Here is an 18,901-nt window from a genome sequence, read left to right as displayed (position 1 = left end):
CTTCAAGGCCCTTCTCAAAATGCCCTTCTTCAAGGAGGCTTATATACCCCAGTATTCCCCTAAAATAAAAAAGGAAAAAATGTGAGGAGTACTGTTGCTCAGCCTCCAGAGTCCCCTCCTGCACAGAGATTCATAAAGCTCCATTCTCCTCCCTTAATATCTGAGTAAATTCGCTAGGGGAGATTGTGTGAACTAACATGTCATTAATACTGAGACGAATGCTAGCTCCACATCAGATGCAAACACCACCAGCTACCAGCTCCCTAAGGTCTTGGAGAAGAACAGCATCTGAAAGAAGGGCAGTAGGCTGAAGCTGAAACCAGGAAACACTGATATACTGCTTGTGGGGAGAGGAAAGCACTCTGAAAAACATATGTTTTCCATATCATGACTCTCTACAAGGATGTCTGCCTTCAGATGGTTAACATAATCAACAACTTTAGTGTTTACCTGGATTCCTCACTGTTTCTGAATGCCCCAATAACCATGGCTGGAAAAAATTACACCCCAGCTGTCAGAATCAGACTTAGCTACAGTAATCTATGGATCCATGACCTCCAGTGTTGATTACTGTAATGCACTGCATCAATGAATGAAACTGACAGCCTTTAATCAGCCCCAGTGGGTTCAGAATACTTCCCTGGGAGTACAGGCTGCTGTGAACACATCACACACGTGGTCTGCTATCACTGGTATCTCATCAAATTCAAGACTTCTGTGGTCATCTTAATAGCCTTCGGAAAAACCCCATCCCACCCACCCAAAAACGGAGAATGATGAAGGCGGGAGAGAGATAGATACACACTGATATTTTTGTGTTCACTTAAAATGTGTTGAGGCACTCATGTACCCTGTATCTGTGGCTACAGTGTAAGCAGGTAGACAGACAGATTATGTAAGTAACAATAAACAACTTGCTGAATTGCCAGGAACAAACAGAAAATGAAAACTTTAAACCAAGTGAATGCTTGTTACCTAATAATATGCTGAAAGCCATGATCCTCTGACTTTGGAGGACTGCCTAGGGAAGACAGCTGCAAAGACAAGGGCCCGTCTTTTTCTCCTAAAGAGTATAATTGCAGGAACAATCAGCAAGAGTATCCCAAATGATCTTAATTGTGGCAATAAGGTATACAATATTGCGAATTTTCTGTGGCACCCAGGACCTTGTATATATGGGGAACTGAAATACCAGCTTCACACAGTTTCCTATGGACTGCATAAAGATCAGCATTTATAGCCCAGGTAACTGGTGTTTTCCTGATCGCATTAAACTGAATTTCTCAGATAATTCTCCAACAAGTCTAGGCACCTAAAATGAAGCAATAGTCTACATTATGTCTATTCTGCACACAAAGGGGAAAAGAGAGGCTTGGATGATAGGAAAAATGTCAAAAGAAAAAATTAAAAACTACTAGTTGTGGTGATTTAAGCCCCAGTGGAAAACATACATTTATTGGGAAGAATTCTCATCAGTAATGCTGGAAATCTAACATTTTCTAGTTCAATTACAATATCTGCTCTTAGATATTGGTAAGAGGCTTGTTTCCCAGAACTTTGATACGGAATCAATATCATGCTAACTTGTGATGCATTAGTAGAAATAGTGCAGAAAGTGTCCTATTGTTATTAATAAATTGTTTCATAGCCTTCCAATATATTTTTTCAGACATATTTAGTCTTCATTTTATTGGAATAAAAACAAGCATGTTATGGGCTTACATGAAGCTGCACTTTGAGTGGTAGCCAAGAGAATTCCAGTAATTCTAGCTGCACACCTGTGCTATTCCTTTATTTTCATTTGTGGTACTACAGGCAGAGACAGGCAGGCTGATCTTGCATCTTGACTACTTATGAACACCTAGAACAAATGCAACATGAAACACTGAGCCATATATTGAGCTAAATTCATCCCTCAGATGAGTCCACTGAAATTTGGTCCAATTTGTTTAATTTTCCCTTTAAGTATGTCTTAAACATGTAGTAGGAACTCTCTAATCTGCAAACCTTATAACTCACACAAAAATATCAATGGTTTCTCCCCAATTCTCAGCAAAGTTTTCAGATGCAAATTAAAATGTCTTGCATTACTTAGATGTCATTATTTTCACAATAATGTTTCAACATGTTTATTTGTAAATTATGATGTATCATAAAATGTGCTTGTCAAAATTAAATGAGGAAAGGACATTTTTTGAGATGCAGCATCCTTTTATTTGTCAGTTACTTAGTAATTTGCAAAAATCAGGGTGTAGTTGGTATCCATGTCTTTAGGGCACATTGTGAGATTCCATTGTAAATACCAGGGGGAAAAAAGTGGTGAAAAAGTATAACTGAGTTTGATTTTATCATTAATTTTGCCACTGAAGGTGGGCAGGTAATTGACACACCTGACTTTGGTCACACACTGCTCTGGTACCCGAGCTAGCTACATTAAAACTAGTTCAGGTATGTCTACACAGTGTAAATGCAGTCCCACCGAAAGGGACTCATGTACTGTGATTAAGTACACACTTACCTGTTTTGTTAAATTGGGGGCTAAATGAGCAATATTATGATGGGCCTGTGTGAAGTTTGTATTCTGATCTCAGTTTCCTCAAAGCCTGGGGATATTTTGTGCCAGTGTTTTGGATCAGGTCCATCTCTAGCTAACATAGAATCATAGAAATGTTGGGCTGGAAGGGACTTCAAGAGATCACCAAGTCCAGCTCTTTTGGACTGTCTTGCTCCAGTTTATCGAAATGAATGGGAACAGTGCCATTTACTTCAATGGGAATAAAATCAAGGTCTTTATTTACATAATTATCATTAGCTACATGGTACCATTATTAAATAAGGCCAAGTAGCTCTGAGTGGTTTATGGGCAGCACACACAGTAGGGTTCCTTACAGCTGGTCCAAAAAGGCCCAGTATACCCTCATGTTTCTGGACATCACATATGTGCATATGCAGAGACAACCCAAGCCAGACACCCACTTACTGCCCAATTTAGTGCTGGCCAGTATTCTGGGGCAGCAGTTCCCTGCTTAGTATACCCAGAAAAGAGGAGGCTGTATTTAATCCTATTTATTTATGGTTTCCCTTAACTACCTGCCTGTGTGCTTGTTTCTTTGCCTCCCCCCATTTCTTTTTTTTGTGTTCAAATGTAATGCTAATGCAAGGTGCTGGGATGAAAATCACAGAGACTGACATTTTCTTTTTATCCACTGCATAAGTACAACTGCAGTGCAAGTTTCCCCACTCCGCCCAACGTGTCTCAGTCCTGACTTGCAGGGACCACATCTTAGGTTAAAAGAGTATCACATTTTCAAGGCATTTGATTTCAATGGGAGTTAGACACCCAGGAGTTTCTGAAAAATTCCACTAAGCACCTATCTGCATCTTTAGGTACCTAAATACTTTTACAAATCTGACCCCTAATTTGCAGGCCTATTCAAATCCTGGGGCTATCTGATGAGCCAGCAATGTTACAAATTAGTGCCAATTGTGGTGGAGGGCTTCCGTTTAGTTTTTTGTAATATGGTTGATTCTCAACTCAGAACTCAGGGCGGGGAGGGTCAGAATCCGAGTCTTGCTATGACTTGGGTCCAAGCTCTGTCATTTTGCAGAGTAGACACAGCACAAGCCACAAATATGAGTCAGAAGGTCTGCATAGCACAGTATGGACATGTTGACATGGCTATAAGACCCAGGTCCAGTAATTGTAAACCCAGATTTGCAATGCAGTGTGGACACTCAAGCGTGGGTGTGGAAACACTGAGTCCAAAAGGCTGGGTCCCAGAAACTTGGATTTACAATGCAGTGTAGACATAGCGCTAGATGTAAAAAGGAACCATATTCCTCCATTGCCTGTCTCTTATTGGTATTTGGTGTTTGGGTGACAGTCATGGGGTAAGTACACCTCATCCCCCTGGGGGTGGGGCAAGGGCATGGTAGCCCCACAATTAAGTCAATAGGGCTCCCCTGGACTGCAGAGAAGTGTGGCCTAATGGCCAAAGTCAATAGGACTTCCCTTGGTGGCAGGAAAGCGTGGCCCAATGGCCAGAGTCAATAGAAGGGGGTTTGGTGGGCCACCATGCAAAGAGAGGGGTGGCCAGGTAGGGGGATCCAGGCCCTCCCTGCTCTACCAGATCCCAGCCCAGGGCCCTGGTAGTGGCAAAAGGATTCTCCGTGAAGTTGGCGAGGAAACTGCCCGCAACATACCAACTGCTGCAGGGACACTGGCTAGTCCCTCCCTGGGCTACTTCCTACCTTGATTCCTGCAGTTGAAGTTGGGGTGTCCTCAGAGTCTCCAGGCCTGTTGGGCAGCATAGCCCCTGATGGTCTACTGGTACCTGGATGCCTGTCGGGGTCACAGCATCCCCTGCTCTCACAGCCTGGGCTTCCGGCTGCTCCTTAGCTAGGGCCGGAGAGGTATGTCCTTCCTCAGTGGCCAGCCCAGACTGAGCTAGGCTGCTCCCTTTTATACCACAGCAGCAGTTGGAGCATGCCCAGCAGGGAGTGTGGGGGTGGCTTCTATATAATTATATAAAATGGAGATATCCTATCTCCTAGAACTGGAAGGGACCCTGAAGGGTCATGGAGTCCAGCCTCCTGCCTTCACTAGTAGTGATTTTGCCCTAGATCCCTAAGTGGCCCCCTCAAGGATTGAACTCACAACTCTGGGTTTAACAAGCCAATGCTCAAACCACTGAGCTATCCCTCATGCTGCTAAAAGTGCTGCTTTAACCCCTTCTGCTCCAGTGCGGGGCAATACACCCCAGCATAGTAACACTAAGACCTATGAAGCACCCCACTGCACATTTCTTTTGGGGGAAAAGTTGTCACAGCGTTTGACCAGTTGAATGATTAGATGTGGGTGCTTTGTAATGAGTAAAGAAAACAATGGGTCCAAATAGAAGATATTCATTTTAAGGATGCAAAAATAATATATTTTTCATTGTCATCAGCTGATGGGGGTGGGGAGAGGGAAAGGGGGAAACAACTAATTAGCCATTTTACTGCTCTCCTAAGAGTATGGGAGGTGACTGCTCCATCCTTTCATTAGGGCTATTATTGATGGAACTACACAACCTGATAGTGGTTTCATAAATTATATTACAGTTTGAGGTAAATCTACCACTTTCCATGATGGTTAGGGGACTCAAAGTTTCCTCCCACCCCGCTTAATCCTTGGATTTTACCTACAGTCTGTATGCAACCAATGCACATTAGTCAATTAATAGGCTGTTAAATGACAACAGTTCCGGGCAATTTAATTACTGTTGGTAAAATAAGAAATGAATTATTGGATGTCAGTAACTAATTTCAATTCCTTTCCTTGGAACAGATTAACTCTGAACATGATGGTTTATTTGGAAAAACGGATTGCTTCCTTGTGAATACAAATCGCTGAGTCATTTATTGTAGAAATTTAAACCTCTGTCTTTGTATCAGGCAAGGAGTCTTTTAAAAGTATTTTAAAAATATTTAAAAAATACTTCAACTAACATATGCAAAAATACAATCCAAACATAAATATATATTTTTAAAAAACACAAGACACCTGAAAAACTCAGAATGCTCTTCACACCACCGCATCCTTCCTGTATATTTAATAAACATATTAAAGTGAATGAACTAAGACCATAAATTAAAATACATAGTTTTGTAATGAAATACATTTATTTTGTATAGTAGGTAGCATTACAAGGTATTTGTGTAAGTGATAGCAATGGCACTCTATTAATTGTACAAGCCTAGATTATTTTTTATAGCACCAATAAACTATTTATCAGGGATAATTATGGCAAGGAGGGTAATTTATAATCCCATATTTTAATCAATCTTCTATAATAGAAGGATATGACCAGGACATGGTACCTCATTATGTGCCACATCTTCAAAGATACCATCACCATCTAGAATCTGATTCTGCATACCTTATTTAGGAAAAACATTGATTTCAACATTTAACACTAGAATAGAGTGTCCATGTCCCCACCTCTCCAATATCCACTCCATCAAATGTATGGATGAAGCTGACTTTATTATTACTGTATGATTGCAGGACATTCTTCTCAAAAAGCATATTCCACAGCTTTTTAACATGCTGTGTACAGGAGAGTAAGTAATTATGAACTCAAAGAAAGCTGAGGAGCTTTCATTTTTCTACCATCATACATATATGGCCCATTGAACAAATTATTAACAGATTCTAGAATGAATGCCTGGAAGGGAAGAATAATTGTTGGAAACATTGTTTTGGTCCACAGCCCAAGTTTAGACTTTCTTCCCCACGGGACTTCTTCCCCAGTATGACTAAGGGCTCACCCACACAAGTAAGGATTGCACAGTTAGGCCCTATATAATCACACATCAATCCAGGGATGTTTGCATAAACAAAACAATGTAAAGTGTTATCATTAGGCACCTCTCTTTTTGCCTATATCCCAATAAAATGTATTTAATTAAACAAAAGGTCTGAGTGCCAAGGAGAACACTGAAGTGATGAGAACCCTAACTAGTCATAGAAGAAAGCACTCAGCCTCATATAAAAGATTTCTATACTGAAAAATCTAAACTAGATATGGTCAACATTTCTCAAAAAAGGTTTTCATCAAAAATGTTTTTCCCCAAAATGAAATTAAAATGTTGATAGCCATTCCGATAATGGTTTCAATATCATTTCTGATAAAAATTCCAACATTTTTTAAAAATTACAAAAACGTAGGGGGAAAATTGACCTTTCCAATGCAAAATGAAACAAATTCACCATTTCAATTTTTTACATGGGATTTTTCTTTTAATTTTCCAATGCCCTCTAACCTAGGAACTGAGAAGTAAACTGTGATTAACTGGAACAAATACTTTTCTTATCTACCTGATTTGTGTGTAGTAGTGTATACTCCCAGTTTACCTTCTGGTAGCATTACGGAAGAAGGAAAAAAATCTGATTAGATCATTTTTAAGTTAAGCAGCTGGTTATCATATATGTACTGCTAATGTATAACACAGCAGGTTTCAACTTTTTTTTTCATTTGTGGACCCCTAAAAAATTCGACTGGAGGTGAGGAAATCTCCTTTGGAAATCCTAGACATAGTCTGCAGACCCCCAGGGGTCCACAGACCACAGGTTGAAAACTATTGCGATAGCAGATTGTAACACCAATAACTTTACTGCAGGTGGAGTACAAGCCACTCATCTGAAAATCCATGTTAAAATTGTCCAGAAATAAATTCAAAATATGCATTGTACTAAACTACTGACCTCCAAAATGCAAAGATTTTATAGATTAGCTGTGGGAGAAGCTATTTGACATGATTCAGATGATCCCCCAAATTTTAATATTCTGGACCAAAACCTCCTCTCTACATTTTCCACTTTCAGTTTTTCACTGTTGGTCTCTGGACCTGCCAACTCAGCTGGACACATCCTGGGTTTGACATAGATACAAGACAGACAAGAAACATCACTTTTTCCCTGAACTGACCACCGACCTCCCCAAACTAAATTCAGACATCCTCATCTTAAGGCAATAGAAAGCAACCGTAATGATCTGCTCCGGAATCACATCAAATCCCCAAACATACTGCACTTATTACAATATAGCAGCTCTAGTGAGTCATCAGAACCACTGGTAGATTAATCTGCTGAATATTATTATCCTGGTAAAATATATGTGGCAACATGGTATGTAAAATTATAATATTCCACTGTACAAGATATGTTCCAAGTCTGGGGAAACAACTTCAAAACAGCTCCCCAGAGACAAAAGGATAGCCAACACCTCAGCCAGGCGTCAACATAATCAAATGGACTATCACCTGGTTAAGTGGCCATTCCTTGGCAGGAAGAAATGTGTGAGCAAGAAATTTACATCTTGGCAATGGAACAGCTGCAGGTTCCCATGTGCAGACCTTCTGTCAGCTGGAGATGATTCTCGAAGAAAAGAATTGCTATAGGAAAGGGAAACAAACTCTTCAGATAGTTTCTCCTCCCTTTCCCTCTCCCCACAACATCCACAATACCTGAAGGACAAGGAAAGGAGCATTGGACTGGAGTAGGGGTCCAGGCTGAAAGGCATCCAGCCAGTAAGACTGCAAAATCATGTGGTAAGAGTGGCATTTTGATTTGAATTCACTTAGCTTATTAAGTTAGATATTAGTTGTATTTTATCTTTTATTTTCTTGTAACCACATTCTGTCTTTCATGCCTCATTACTTGTAATCACTTAAAATCTATCTTTCTGTAGTTAATCAACTTATTTTATTGTTTTATCTAAACCAGTGTGTTTGGACTGAAGTGCATGGGAAACTCCATTTGAGATAACAAAGTTTGTGCATATCATTTCTATTAATGATATAAAGGACTTTCTATGAGCTTGAATTGTCCAGGAGGGTGCTGGGCGGTACAAGATGCACATTTATGGGGCCAGGTCTGGGACTGGGAATTTTCTGTTGTCACTCTGTAGTATCATTCATGGGTGGCTGGTTGGCTAACTCTAGCACTCATACAGTATAGCTGGGGGTGATTTACATGCTGGAGGCTGTGTGAGACCAGGTCAGGAGTGGTTACTGTCACAGCAAAGCGGTGGACCCCAGTTTGGAGAATTGAGGGGACACAGCTGTTCAGTAGTCCAGATTGTACCCGGGGTAATGTCACAAACTATTCATGTATTATTAATAAATAATAATAATGATAGCAGCAAGCCTTCCTGGGAGTGCACAGTGTTCCATTTTGGAGCAGAAGCAAGGAGTGCTTTAGAAGGCATTGCACCCCAGACACTATCCTGATCAGTGCTGGAAGGATACTTCAAAGACTCTCCACTCACCTGAAATCTCTCCACCTTCCCTCTTCCCCCATAGCATGCCTCAGAGCAGGATCTGGTGTTTATCTTGGCTATCAACTGCCCATTCTACATCAGGAGGTATGGCTTCATCAGAGGTATTTAAAGGTGCAGTGTATGAGTGCAGAAGGGACTTAAGGCCAGATTTTTTAAAGTATTTAGGTTTCTAAATACTAAATGCAGATAGGCGCCTAGAGAGATTTTCAAAAGTGCCATGGCACCTAACTCCCACTGCACTTTGAAAATCCCACTAGATACCTGAATGCATATTTAAGCACCTAAATAACTTTTTAAAAATCCAATATTGAAATAGTTCTAATGAAATAATTACTTATCATTGCTACTGGAGAAAGCAGATTTTTAAAAGTATTAGGCATTTAATAATGCAAATATGTCTTGCCAGACTTAATGAGTGAATGAATCTGGGAATTATTCTTTCATCCTATGAACTCTCATCTTCCACAGCCTCTGGCACATCTACCATTTTCCTTATGAATTAGCTATTAATGTCGCAGACTTTCAGAAATGCTTTCCAAGGAAACTTTCACATTCAATCCCTCACTTGTAACAAAGATTTACAATTTAGTTATCTATTGTGAATAATTAGTCTCCCAGAAATTACTTTGGTAACATTTAAGGTGACATAGGTTCTCTGTTCTGCTCTCATTCCATAATTCATTGTTTTATATTGTAGCTCCCTTTTGACAAACCCTATTAACCAAACCTTCCAGGCCTTACTGAAAATGTCAGGCTACAGAAAACAGATAAGGATTGTCATTCCACAGTGCCAGCAGATGATTGCTGACTCAAAGCTGGCAGTGCTTTACTAGAGCCATAATTCATGGAGTAAGAGAAGCAGCAGAATCAATTGTCGGGACAATGGGAAAGTGAACACAGCAAGATGTTTTACAGTTTGCTGTGGTCTATAGCTTGAAGCTATTTTCACGATCTCTTCAAGTCTACATGAATTAAAGTCATTGCACAGGGCAATGAAGGGTTAACTATGAGTAAAGAAAGCTATGCCCTATGAGGCAACCACATATTTTAAAATGCACTTGGTTACAATCACTGGCCACAACTATAGATTGCTGCCGATAGCTCTGATTCTTTATGTCTGGAAGTTACAGGTAAAAATGTTCTCTTTCCACCCACCTCACCTCTGTTCCTTCCACTAGTACTATGTAATTACAGGGGAGAAGCAATACATTTAGTGCGTATCTAAATAATTCCAATTTTCCAGTCTTTTTAAAAGGCTAAATCATAGCAAGACAGATGTAATATGAAAGTTCATGTCGCTCTAAAAAAAGAAAATAAGGGAATCTATTGGTCCAGAGGCAGAGGCAGCATATAACACTCATGCTGTTTGCTACCTACTATATCTACCAAGCAGAGTGGTCTGTTAAATAGAAATGGGCTTAGGAATGAAGACCCCAAGGTTCCAGTCTTATCTCTGACAATAGCTTACATTGTGATTTTGGACAAAAGACTTGTGCCAACATTTTAAAAAATAGTCTCTCATTTGGGTTCCCAACATTAAACAACTTGGGCCTGATTTTCAAAAGTCCTGACCACTATATATTATTTAAATTGCAATGGCACCCAAAATGTCTCAGGGGCTTTCTAGACACAGAGGACAACATGCAGACAGATTTTCAAGGGTATTTAGGTGCCTAAAGAGGCAGATTTTCAAAATCACTTAAGTAGCATAGACACCTAACTCCTATTGATTTCAATGGCAATTACATGCCTAAACGGCTTAGGCACCTACCTGGGGTTTCAAAAAGGCCTATCTGCATCTTTAGGGGCCTAAATACATTTGAATATATGGGGAAATAGTCCTTGTTTTGAATAGCATCCAATCTAAAGGGACAAAGATAGGTGAGGGGTCTGGCAAACAGTCACAACATACAAACAAGGTAATCAAGGTGATGACAGCCGTATGTCTGTTATTTAATTTAAAATGGAAAAAAAATAACTTAAAAACCCATACCACTACCTTTCCTCCACCAAATAAACCCCACATTTTCCCCATAGTAATCCCTATCTTCAGTTCCAGTGCTCTAATGTCCTTCCCTGCAAGTCTGAAACGGTTAGGAAAGATTTGGTTAAAGGATACTTAAACCCCCCACAAAAACACAAAAACCTGAAACTCAAGCTCTATTGGTCAGAAGGGGATCAAGAGGTACCTGCAACCAGATCAGTTCTTTGTATAGATATCTTTGCATATTTCCTTTCTCCAGTCACTGTCAGGAGTCTACATTACCCATTGCATAGGGAACTTTTGGATAAGTCTATTTTGAATTTTCCAGGCTTACTATTTTATGTCAAACACAAAGAGTGAGTTCCTTCTCTCAGCTACATTGATGCAAATTTGGATTGACACAATTGAAGTCAATTGAGTTAATATGCCTTTACACTACTGTAACTGAGAGCAGAATTTGGCCCCTAGCCACTAGCAAATACACTGTTTCTCACTCAAAATGTGTACAAGCAGTTTTTTTAATCAGTGACCATAACAAGGCACCTATGTAGTGATTTAGAGATATATGGATTTGTGTGCATATATTTCCATTAAAATACTGAAATTCCAGAGAAGTTTATTGTCCATCTTTATTCTACAGATGGGTGTGCAAAGTGGCCCATAACAGGAAAGTATCCACTAGAGGGTCTGAAGCAAAAAAAAATCCACTAAACTTCCAGTTCAATTTGATCTGAAACCAATTTTTCCAAAAATTTCCATCAAATAAAAAAACCTGAAACTCTTTGTTTCAAGTCATCCAAAATATTTCAGGTCAAAATTGATACAAAACAGTTTCAGATTTTCAATTTGTTCCAAGTTGGTTGATTCAAAACAATTATTTTTAAGTTTTCATTTAGATGCGGCTGTTTTTTACCCATTTGTTGTTGCTGTTGTTTAAGGTGGCCAAATTTGAAAACGAAATGATGTTTCAAAGTTAAAAGTTGAAATGAAATGTTTCAAAACAAAACATTTCAAAATGATCAAAATGAAACATTAACTTTTTCTACAAAAAATTAGTATTTCCACAAAAAACTATTAATTGAATATGAACCAAATTCACAAATAGTTTCAGAGTCCTGAAAAATGCATTTTTGGTGAAATTTCTATTTGCCAAATAATTTTCACCCAGCTCAACATAGGAGTGTATTTTCATTAGGATTTATATATTCAGGCCCCAGTTCAGGAAAGCACTTAAGCAGCTGGTTAACTTTAGGAACGTAACATTAACCACATGGTTAAGTGTTTTACTGAACTGGGGTTTCATCCATTATCAGGAATCCCTACTAATGGTTCAGTGTATGAAACTCATCTTATCAAGTTGGGAATAATAACTCTAAATGTAGTTAAGGATTAGTAATATCTTTCTAAAGGTGAGACGAGGCTCCAAAGGTAAGAAATTGACATAGCTGCCTTAAAAGTCAAATACCTGATGGCCATGCTTAATAGTGATGCCTGCTACCTATTGCTTGCATGATAGTAAGTGATTATAGGCAGATACTCCTGCTTCTTCCTTTTAATCAGCTACTTAATCAGTTTGCTCAGAATGAACCGGTTTGACTCAGATCGAGTGGCAAAACACATCAAACCAGAGCAAAGTAATAAAAAAAAAGTACCGATAAATCATGGAAAAGTGATAGCGCTATTCTTTTTATTTACCCCTTTGTTTCTATCAAAGCAAGTTAACCTCAGTTCCTCCCATTCATCTCTTGTTGTTATTGCTGGGAAATTCACTATTTAGCTCAAGATGTCTCGCATGATGAATTATTAAAAATCTTTAACTGCTGGACAACCTTCTTGAGGTATAAGATTTTTTTCTAAAAAATTATCCCTTGTTTTGCTGTGAGGGGAGACAGCTAATGAAAAATGGTCCAGAATTATTGTGAAACAATTGTCTGTAGTGTAATCAAGTCTGTTTCTGCCCTCCAACTACTCCAGGATATAATGATATATGTATCATTAAGTAGCTACTATGGATGCCTGAGGAAACTGGTAGAAATTTGTACCTATTGTTTTCCTTTCTCCCCCTCCATCTCTTCTGTTACACTCCCTCTATCCACTTCCCATTGCACTTTTAAATAGCTCTTTGCAGACAGAGGCTTATATATATTTTGGGGCAGATTCTGCCATTAGTTAGACTGATGCAACTCTGCCCTGAAGTTACATATGCTCTCTATGGACGATCACATTCTTGGTCTCACTTGATGCTTAATTATAGAATCTTTAAAGTAAGCGCTTTTAGGATCATGATTTTTAACACAGAAAATAGAGGGCAAAGGGAGAGTGTGTGACTAATGTTTAATTGGAAAAGCTTTGAAATCAAACAATTGTTTAATGGTTGCTAAATGCTATGTAGGAGAAGGGCTCTAATTCTGTTTTTTTCCACATGCATAGTCTTTGGTTATCAAGTTATCGTATATGTGGCTTGAGGCATTCCTTGCACAAGTCACTTCTTATTGGAAGACAAAAATCTCTTTGTGTTGACTGCATCTTCCTCAGCGGTCTGTTCAGTGCCAAGCATGTTGTCGGCACTTAAATAATAATGATGCTTAACAGCTCCTGCACCTTTATGGACAATTAAACCACAGCATTCTCAGGCTCTGTCCATATTCTTGCCGTAAGGTTGTGGAGGTGCGGGGAGTCACAACTCATGGCCTAGGAGGGAGTTGAGCAACAAAAACTATGGGTATTTTATGAAAGACGGAGGACAGAAGCAGAGCATTTTCTATTAAATTAAATAATTCAAGTATATTTTAGAGAATTTATTCAAAACTAATGTTACTAGTAAATCTCCGTCATGCTTGAAAATAGTAATATATTTTCAGCATATATTATGAAGTAATTACATGCATTTTAATCAGCACTGAAGCGGTCAGTAGTGTAGTGCCAGATACTGGGTATTAAATGGATTATCTGCTGCATAAAAGTCTACCACCTAAATCAGTGCTAGGACAGCCTAATTTGTACACCTAATTTTGCAAGATAAAAATAAAGATATAAGGCCTGATCCACCACACAAAGAAATTGATGGAAAATCTCCTGTTGACTTCCATGGGCTTTGGATCAAGCCCGTAAAGAAGAGATCACATGCAACTTGTATGTGTAGGCCTGGTCCTCCCTTTCCTCCCCCCATAAAGTTCCTCGTCTGTTTCCCTTTGATCCTAAAGACACACGCCACACACATGTTAACCAGATATGAACCAGATTTTTGATGTCAGAACTGCACTCCAGCCTAATTCTTCTCAGAAAAAAAAAATGTTGAGCTGCTATCAGTTAAATTTCTGCACACTGGGAACAGAAGTGTATAGTAGAGTGGTGTGAAATGTTCATAAAATCTGAAACAAGGAAAGATCAAATCCAAAACTAATTAAAAGGTTCAATGAAGCACTGGGATAATTTCAGGGCAGGTGATTTTCACCAGATTTCAGCTTTCTTTTTAGACCAGCCAGGTGGGGTAACCACGATCCCTTTCTCAAATAGGCAGGAAGTCGGCAAAGCCATAGTTTCATCCCTTACTCACTAGCCAGGCACCTTATCAATAGCTGCAGTAATTCACTTGGTTAACTCTGCTCTCATTAAGTGAGAAGGAGTTTTACTATTGATTTTTAAAAGGAGAGGGCCAGTGCTGAGGACTACTAAAAATCCCACTTTTCTTTACCCTTCTGCAGCACAAGGTGAATAGGATAGGACTTTGTTTCACAGCTTGATACTGGAACAGCTCCTGGAATGAAGTAGCAACACACCACCTCTTACATAGGGCTCAGTCTAGCTTTGCATGTTTATGCTTAGCTTGGATTTGTATGCACTGAAGCAACAATATTATTTAAAACGTACATTTAATTAATATAGAATCATAGAAGCGTAGGGCTGGAAGGGACCTTGAGAAGCCATCAAGTCCACCGTGACAGGATTAAGTAAACCAAGGCCATCCCTGACAGGTATTGGTCCAACCTGTTCTTAGAAACCACCAGTGATGGGGATTCCACAATCTCTCTTGGAAGCTTATTCCAGAGCTACCTATAGTTTGAAAGTTTTTCCTAATATCTAACCTAAATCTCCCTTGCGGCAGATTAAACCAATTGCTTCCTGTTCTCAGTGGACATGGAGAACAATTGATCACTGTCCTCTTTATAACAGCCCTTAACATATTTGAAGACTGTTATCAGGTCCCCCTGAGTCTTCTTTTTCCAAGCCTTAACATGCCCAGGTTTTTTAACACTTCTGATTAGATCAGGTTTTCTTAACCTTTTATCATTTTTGTTGCTGTCCTCTGGACTCTCTCCAATTTCTCCACATATTTCCTAAAGTGGTGCCCAAAACTGGACACAGTACTCCAGCTGAAGCCTCACCAGGGCCAAATAGAGCAGGACTGTTAACACCTGTGTTTTACATGTGACACTCCTATTAATATACCCAAAATGATATTAGCCTTTTTCACAGCTACATCACATTTTGATTCATATTCAACTGATGATTCACTATGACCCCAGATCCTTTTCAGCAGTACTACCACCGAGCCAATTATTCCCCATTTTGTAGATGAGAATTTGATATTTTTCCCTTCCTCCGTGGAGTACTTTGCACTTGTCTTTATAGAATTTAATCTTGTTGAATTCAGAGCAGTTCTCCAATTTGTCAAGGTCATTTTGAATTCTAATCCTGTCCTCCAAAGTGCTTGCAACCCCTCCCAGCTTTTGGTGCCATCTACAAATTTTATAAGCATATTCTCCAAGTTATTAATGAAAATATTGAATAGTATCAGACCCAGGACTCAACCATGTGGGTTTCCACTAAATATACCCTCCCAGTGTGACAGCAAACCAGTAATAACTCCTCTTTGAGTATAGTCTTTCAACCTGTTGTGCATCCAACCTTATAGTAATTTCATCTCGATCACATTTCCCTGATATGCTTATGAGAATGCCATTTGGGACTGTTAGAGACAAGGTAGGTGAGGTAATACATTTTACTGTACTAACTTTCTGTTGGTGGGAGAGACAAATGTCAAAAGCCTTACTGAAAATCAAGATATATCACATCTACTGCTTTCCCACCCTCAGCCCCATTCACTAGGTTAGCAACCCTGTCAAAGAAGGAAGTTACATAGATTCGGCACCATTTGCTCTTGGCAAATCCAGGCTGGCTATTCCTTATAACCCTATTATCCTCCAGGTGCTTACAAACTGATGGTTTAATAATTTGTTCCAGTAACTCTCCAGGTATAGAAGTTAAGCTGACTGGTCTATAATTCCCCCGGTCCTCTTTGTTCCCTTTTTAAAAAACAGATACTATGTGTGCCCTTCTCCAGTCTTCTGGGACCTCACCCATTCTCCTGGAGTTCTCAAAGATAGTTGCTAATGGTTCCAAGACTGCTTCAGCTATTTCCTTACATACCCTGCTAACTTGAATACACATAACTTATCTAAATGTTTTAACCTGCTCTTTCTCTTTTTTGGCTTGCATTCCCTTCCCCTTGTTGTTAAATTTAATTGTGTTGAATATCTAGTCACCATTAACCTTTTTAGTAGAGATGATACAAAATAGGCATTAAACACGTAAGCTTTTAAAGACCCTCTTCTCATCACCTTTTATTTCCTTCACTAGGTATAATTCATTTTGTGCCTTAGCCCTTCTGATTAGTTTCCTACATGCTTGTGCTATTCTTTTGTACTCCTCTTTAGCAATTTGTCCATGTTTCCACTTTTTGTAGGATTCCTTTTTAATTTTCAGGTAATTGAAAAGTTCTTGATGGAGCCTTGTTGGCCTCTTACTCTTCTTCCTATCTTTCCTTTTCATTGGGATAGTTTGCAGTTGTCCCTTTAATATTGTCTCCCTGAGAAAATGCTGTCTCTCCTGAACTCCTTTTTCTCTCAGATTTTCTCCCCATGGGACCTTAATTACTAGTTCTCTGAGTTTGTTAAAGTCTTCTTTTTTGTACTTCTTTATCCTTATTCTGCTGCTCTCACTCCTTCCTTTCCATAGAATCATGAAATCTATTATTTCATGAGCACTTTCAGGCAAATTGTCCTCTACCTTCAGATCCACTACTAATTTCTCCCAGTTGGTCAGAATCAAGTAAAAAATGGCTGTCCCACGGTTACTTCCTCCACTTTCTGAAACAAAAAGTTGTCCCCAATACATTCCAAGAACTTACTGGAAACTTTGGGCATGGCTACACTTGCAGATGTAGAGTTAAACCAGCCTTCGTAGAGCGCAGTAGGGAAAGCGCTGTAGTCTGTCCACACTGACAGCTGACAGCACACTGGTGTGGTCAACTTAACAGCTGTTGCAATGGCCACAGAGAGCAGTGCATTGTGGTAGCTATCCAGGCATGCAAGTGGCTGCAACGTGCTTTTCAAATGGGGGGTGGGGGTGGAGTGTGACAGGGAATGTGTTGTGTGTATGTGAGGGGAGAGAGAGTGGCTTTGTGGGGGGTTGAGAGCATGTCAGCATGCTGTCTTGTAAGTTCAGACAGCAGCAGACCTTCTCCTCCCCCTCCCCGCCTCTCTCTCTCACACACAGCATTCCACAGTAATGGTTGCTTTGTCTTGGAGCAGATAAGCATGCCAGCTGTCAAAGAGAGCTTTCAAAGGGCATATCCAAAACAATGACAAGAGTGGCCACTTGACTTAAGGGGATTATGGGACATTTCTGGAGGCTGATTAGAGTGCAGTAATGCAACACCTCGTTCACACTGACACTGGGGCGCTCCAGCAGGGGCGCATCAAACATTATTCTACTTGCCAAGATGGAGTACCAGGAGCGCTCTAGCCATGGAGTCAGAGCGTTCTACGTGCCTTGCCAGTGTGGACGGGTAGTGAGCTAGTGCGCCCGGGGCTCCTTTAATGCCCTGTAACTCGCAAGTGTAACTCACAAGCCAAGCCCTTTGTGTTCTGCTATATTATTTTTCCAACAGATGTCTGGGTACTTAAAGTCCCCCGTTACTACCAGGCCTTATGTTTTGGAGATTTCTGCTATTTGTTCTAGAAATGCCTCATCTACCACTTCATACTGATTTGGTGGTCTACTCTATAGTATACCCGTACCACCACATCACCGCTATTTTTGACCCCTTTTATCTTTACCCAGAGACTTTCAACTGGTCTACCTCTCCCTTTCTTCTGGACCTCAGAACAAGTGTATATATTCTTGATGTAAAACACAACACCTTCTCCCTTTTTACCCTACCTGGTCTTCCTAAGCAAGTTATCCCCGTCCATATCAATATACCAGTCATGAAATTTATCCCATCAACTCTCTATGATGCCAATTAAGACATAATTTAACTTAAGGACTAATACTTTCAGTTCTTCCTGTTTACTTACCAGACCCCTTGCATTTTTGTTTAGATGTCTAAGATGTCGAGCAAATATATATGTACATATAACTGGAAAAACAGAAAAAATCTGTGTAACACTAGCACATGCAATTAATTAATGCTCATTTTTTAAAAGAAGCGAGATAATCTTTTGGTTTTGCTGATTTATGGAAAGCTAAAAATTTTCATTCTCAAATTTTTAGTGAAAAAACAAGTCAGCAAAAAGGGATGGTCTCCACATTGAGAATTTTCCATAAGGGTGCAGATGATTTGAGTTAAGACTGTCACTTGGCCTGTATGCGTGAAAGGATGGAACCAGAGAGGGAACTGTATCTCTCAGTGTGCCTACACTACAGCCACTACAGCAGTACAGCTAGTGCACTGCAGCTGTGCTGCTATACTGTAGTAGCGTAGATGCTTCACACATCAATGGAAGGGTTTTTTCCCATTTATGTAGTTAATTCAACTCTCCAACAGGCAGTTGCTAGGGTAACAGAAGTAGAGGTTACTCACTTTGTGTAGTAACTGCAGTTCTTCAAGATGTGTGTCCTTGTGGGTGCTCCACTTCAGGTGTGCATGTGCCTGTCAAACCCTTGTTCAGAGATTTTCGGTTAGCAGTGTTGGTTTGGCATGCACGTGCATCCTACACCTCTTCGTGCAAAACAAAGAGGCTACATAGAGGTGTATGGGCAAACTGGCCTCAGTTCCTTCTCCACCCAAATGTCCCACAGAGAACAG

Source organism: Mauremys reevesii, linkage group 2, assembly GCF_016161935.1.
Source record: "Mauremys reevesii isolate NIE-2019 linkage group 2, ASM1616193v1, whole genome shotgun sequence".
In the NCBI taxonomy this organism is placed as follows: domain Eukaryota; kingdom Metazoa; phylum Chordata; order Testudines; family Geoemydidae; genus Mauremys; species Mauremys reevesii.
Note: the sequence above shows the minus strand (reverse complement) of the source record.